This window comes from Sinohyriopsis cumingii, chromosome 18 (genome assembly GCF_028554795.1).
Source record: "Sinohyriopsis cumingii isolate HCF-2022 chromosome 18, ASM2855479v2, whole genome shotgun sequence".
Taxonomy (NCBI): domain Eukaryota; kingdom Metazoa; phylum Mollusca; class Bivalvia; order Unionida; family Unionidae; genus Sinohyriopsis; species Sinohyriopsis cumingii.
The window spans coordinates 88,062,887-88,069,227 of NC_142978.1; positions in this window are offsets into that span (position 1 = coordinate 88,062,887).

Here is a 6,341-nt window from a genome sequence, read left to right on the forward strand (position 1 = left end):
ATTCAGTCCATTCATCATCGTGATACTGTATATCAAAGATTATTCAGGTTACCAATCACTTAAATCTTTAGAAAAGTTCATCTTTTTACAATTGATTATCAGGACTTTATGGCACCACTTGTTGGACTGTTTTATGGTGAAATTTTCCGATACAGCACATTTATATTCTTTACGCATCAAATATATGTAATTGATATAAATGTAATTTATACACATGTATGTTGATTAATTGTAGGTAATTGATATAAATGTAATTTATACACATGTATGTTGATTAATTGTGTAACTATCGTATGTGGTTCCCTCTGATATATTTATTCTCTACTGGTTGTAAGATATATAGTTTGTTCATATAATCTGCTATGTTCATCTAATCTGTAATGTTCAATTACAGACAATTAATGAATGGAATTTAATTAATGGCATGAAATCCGATTGTGATCAAGCACGGTATCAGCCATCTGTATCTCTGCTGATGCGTATTCTACGTGTATTGGACATACCATGGAATGCTGTAAAATAAGAGGAAAGATAACTTGTCAAAATTCACCTTTTATACGAAGCTTATTGTTGAAACGTTAAAGTTGATTTTAAAGATATATTTTAATGTTATTATATAGTAATAAATATATTGCATAAATGATACCACCCCATCCCCCCAAAAAAATTGAAAACAAAACAAAACAAAAACCCGCATAAAAAAAGCATAAAACAAAAAACTTCAGTTAGATACACGCTAGTACACGGGTGGAAATATAGGTTCGCATCCAGTGGAAAAAATAAAATAAAATATTAATTATATTTCTGAAATTATAAATGTCCTATTGTTAATTTGCTCTATTTAGCAACCAGCGACCGAAGTGTCCTATATGTAAACACCATGATAACAAAGTACATTTAACCATTTGGTCTTTGTGTTTTAATATTGTCTATACACAAACATGTGCATTTTGTATTTAATATAGCCTGGGAAAGTTATACATATATTCAAAGAACGTTGAGAGTGGTTAGCTCCGTCTTTGCACAGTGCTTGCAAATTATCGGTCATACTATTTCTTTCGAGATCTCTATAAATTCGTTTTATCTACTATGAAATATTGCTTGAATAAATAATAATATTAGCCACTAGAATAGGTACTTTACGCATATATTTATGCATTTCTATGACTAACACACATATTTAATATTAACCGTAAACCTTACAACTTCAAACAGTGTACTTCTGGTAATAATATACTTTTTTTTTGGTAATAATATACGATCTTAGCGTGAATAGAAATATAGAAATATGTGCCTTACAACATTTCACAAAACTGATTTGCATAAATAGCATGCTACTTAAAAAGTATTTTTGCATGAGTAGTTACAAATTTGTTTAGTTACAAAATTATTTTAGTATAATGTATCTACCTGAAGAGTATCCGTGACGATGATGCAATGAATCTACCTGAAGAGTATCCATGACGACGATGCGATGAATCTACCTGAAGAGTATCCATAACGAAGAGGTAAAAGTACCAGACTGAATAAACAGTAGATATACTGCCTATTCCCTTCGAATGAGGCACATTTTTATGTATTGTTTCACACAAGGACTTATTCACACACACACACACACAGACACGCACGCGTGCGCGCGGGGAGAGTCAACCAACCAATTAATAAGACTTGACAGAATTTTTCTTAAATTACAAGACTTCTTGACAATTAGGAGCCGGCAATAATAATCAACTCCTTATATTCATTCTCTATTTTAGAATGATCATTTAATGCACGCGAAAAGAAATCACCTTTTACAAAAATTTGGCATCAACTAAATACCAATAAAGAACGAGAGGCTTATTTGTGTTGAAAGGGAAGAAACAAATAATAATCCACAACGAAAAAAAAAATTGATAGATGTTTTATAAATTAAAAGTAACAGAACAAGGCTTGAGTCTTTAAATCCTAACAGATTACATGCTTTCTGGTTTTAAATTTTGTAATGCGCATTGAGACAGATTACCTCTCGAGACTTCTAACTGATAATGGCACGAATTTCGAACTGCTTTCGTCTTCTAACACGCAATATCTAATCCTAACACTTTTGCAGCGGTACCGATCTAAAGACCAGCCTGTTACTTAAGAAAGTCCATCCCTCCACAACTCTCTTAGGAAACTGTTATATCGTGTTATATCGTGTCTTCTGTACTGGAAATGTCTCAAGATATTATTTTCTCTATTCATTCTTTACTATTAGAATTGTCGACTGCTAATAAGGAAGTAAAACGCGTTGGAATGGTTTCTTTTTGGCGCATTATCTTAGTTTATTGTCACTTGAACCTCGTTTTCCTTGCTTTTGTATAATGGTTTCTTTTATATTCTAGTGTTTCGCCAACGCATTATTTGCAGTATGATTTTCCAAAAATAATGATAAACTTTACCCTTTGAATGAAAAAAGAGTGGGACCCGAACGTTCAATCTATACTTATTTTGAACATGCACTACTAACAAATCCGATTATAACGTAATTTCATACATTTGTTGTGGCTGTTTATTGACTTGATCCTAATAGCCTAAATATAAAGTGACAAATTTATTCTAAAACTTAAAAAAAGAACAAAAAGCGACACAAACCTAAAAGATGTAGAACAGAATAATTGAAGGTTAAAAGTCCATTCGGTGCAAACAGTTAGTAGAGCTGATAACGTTAAAAGGTTGGAATAGAACGTGTCAGAAAGAAAATATTTTCTTAAAATTTTGACTACATGAATGTAAATTACATCTTAAATCGTTTTGTTGTTTTTGCAATTAAAGAGGAGGTCTTCCAATTACCAATAATCAATGTAATAACCTATCCAGCAGAAACGTGTTGATTCGAACATCAAATTCTGCATTTACTCGACCTTCAGCTCACTTTCATGCCAATTACTGTAACAAACTAATGACAAGATCGCATATATATTTCTAATTTTTAAAGATTCGTATGATTACGTATTAAGCATGTAAAAAGTTTTCGCTCGATTTTATATCAGAGCAGCATTACAAGTATTAAAAATATGAGATATTTAACTTTATCGAGGTGTTTAATTATATAAATATTGTTGTCTAATTAAAATTACAAATGGCTATAACTTATCCGTCATTCTAACGTAAAATATATTGGCTGACCATGCTTTATTTTAGTACATCGTTGCTTGTATAAATTATTTCAGACGTTTTATTCAACTGGTATCTGTGCAATGAAAGCTGGTTGATTTTGATAATAAAAAAAGATATTACATGTGTATTTCATGGCTACATGTGATGTGCAATATAATTAACTCCTTCCGCGAATGTCTTCTGAAATTAGGAGCAAATCCTTTATTAAATACCGCAGAGTCCTCAGTTAATGGAGAGGCGAGGACACCGCTGGACTTAAGACCGCGAGAAGTATCATAATCAAGCAATAGACCAAGAGATAATCTTAAAAGAAGACATTATTGTGCATTAGGCTCAACTTAAGGATGTGGTTTACCTTCGGCTCACAGTGACAGAGCTACTAATCAATACCTTTACGATCGTAAGAAACACATGGCTGACGCATACTTTGTTCTAGTTTTATTAAGCCTGGGCTCCCAAGGACCTTGTAAAGCTAGGCATTCCTTGGGAGCACAATATTGTTAGGTGAGTCACTCATACCCTTTGGATTTGATCATGTTTTCATTAATGCCCCCAAACTATGAAAATTAGCAATCTGGAATAAATGTTTCATGCCAGTATATGCTTTATTTTAAATTATACTGACTTTGTGTTTGTTACGCAGCTTGAAATAGACCAAGAAATAGGAAAAGATTAAACGATTAGGTAAGGACCCTAGATTCTTGAAAATAATGCATTTTGACCAAGTCTTAATTAGAAATAAAATTGACAGAGAGAAATTAAATCTGCAGTGGGCCTAATGCCGTCATCATTCGTGCCTATTTCAAATGATTCCATCAATGACCTGAAGTTTATATAATATCTGACCAAATATATATATATATATATATATATATATATATATATATATATATATATATATATATATATATATCCCAACATATAGTAAATATAACATGGCTTTTAATGTGTTTGTAAAAAGCAATTTGATATACCAATATTGTTGGTATAACAAATTATAAATTGTGATTATTAATACGTATATATACATATTGTTTCATCATTTGATACAACTTGATACATTTCAGCAGTACGCGATCGGTTCTGCATTTTCACTGATTAATTATTAGCATCCAACTCCTCATAAAAATACTATCCATTACACCATCTATACTATCCAACATCCCAATACCACTATTTTATTATTGTCACTTTCACATTTGACACACACACTCACAGTAGAGCGAGAATAGCTACAGTACTGAGTAGTAGTTTTATTCTTCTTCAAACTATTGAATTTGGAGTTTTATGAAGTAAATAAGCTTACGTACAGTGTTCCTCATGTCACCGTTAATCATTAATTATATTTTTATGTAAGTCTTTCTAAGTTAGGCGAACGTGAAGGAAAATATCCATTTTGTTAGTACAGTTTACTGTCTTTGTATTCATTATCATCATATTTGCCTTGTATGGTACAGACTGTGTAATTGAAAGTATTTTTATGGGGTGTAAGGGATATTAAATTTGTAAAAGTTCGTCTCCTCCTCTTAAACTTTAAGCCAACACAGGGATAGTATATGCAAGGGTTGTTGAATGGCATTGCGATGTTGGATGGTATAGGTGATGTAATGGATTTTATGGTGTGATAGTATGTTTTGTTTACGCGCGCGTGTGCGTAATTTGGATTTCTAATTTAGCTTTAACAATTTTGCAGTGTTATGTATATTTCATTTAATTGTTTGTTGTTAGTTTTAATTTTTTTATTTCATTACATGTTACTTTAAAGTAACATTGCAGGCTGGACTTGACTTTGTCCAAAACTGAGTTAATTTCTGCTTGACTTGATTGACTTTTTAATTTTTTTTTATATCATTTATGTAAATAACCAAAATAGCTTCATTATATCTCGATGTATATGAGCTTATTAACCGAATTATTATTCAGGTAAACAAGAAGTGGTAAATATGTTGATCAGGGTCAGGGTTTTTGGAGATTACCATGTGAATTTTATATGTTATTGTGATGTAAGTAAACAAGGCTCATTAGAACATTCTATAAGGTTATTTTCCATTAGGTAATGGTTGTTTTTAGAAAAAGGTAATGTGACCTGAGGTCAATCAGTGAACTATATTATCTTGTGACTGTGAAGATTTTACCAGTCATTCTTTAACATCTAGCACTTTACGTTGTATTATGTTGTGATCAGTTTGGGCTGAATTTTATTTTCTTCAAACTATTGAATTCAAGTGATTTTTTTCTCGGGAAATACAAAAGTGCTTTGATAAAAGTTTTGGATTAAGACATTCTTTGGAATTTATACATAATTCAAATCTGGAATAATATTTATTTGATTCAACAAGAGACTGTTGACACATCAACACTTCGCTGACCATATCAGACACGTCATCGCCTTCAATTTTGGATTTCACCAGGAATCGACCACAATTTCATTCAGGAGTTTTCATTACTGGACACGTGTTTTTAATTTTCGGATTATTGTTGGATTTAATTCGCAATACCGTAAGATCTTTCTTCTTATTTTCACTTTTAGTCCAATATCTGGTGGAAAAGAATGTTTTGGATAAAAGTGCCTTGGTTTTGATCAGTAAGTCAGTATCAGACTCTAACATTAAAGTAAAGGAATTAAACTTAAAATACACGATGGAATTAGAGTTAAGAAAGCTTGAACTTCAGAAAGAGGAGAAGCAAATGCAATTGGATAAGAAGGAAAGAGAAAGAGGAAAATGCTACTGCAAAAAAGAGAGATAGAGAAACAAATGCAGTTACAGAAAGAATACAAACAAATGCTATTGGAGAAAGAGGAGAGAGAAACAAATGCAATTGCAACTAGAATTGCAGAGAGAAGGTGAGAAGGAAAAAAGGGAATATCAATTTAGATTAAGAGAATAAGAGCTGGCAAGTGAAAAGCACATTCCCATTTTACATACAAATTCAAGTTTTGATGATAGTAAGAATATTAGGTTAATGTACCCTTTTAGAGAAAAAGAAGTAAACAAATATTTTTCTCATTTTGAAAAAATTCCTGAAAATTCGAAAAGGCCAAGGAAGCATTTGGACTTTATTATTACAGAGCGCACGTTTTGGCAAAGCCCGAGATAGTTGTGCTTCCCTGTCCGTACAGCAGAGTGCTGACTGTGATCTGGTCAAGGAATGCATCTTAAAGGGTTATTTGTTAGTCCCTGAGGCTTACCGGCAAAAAT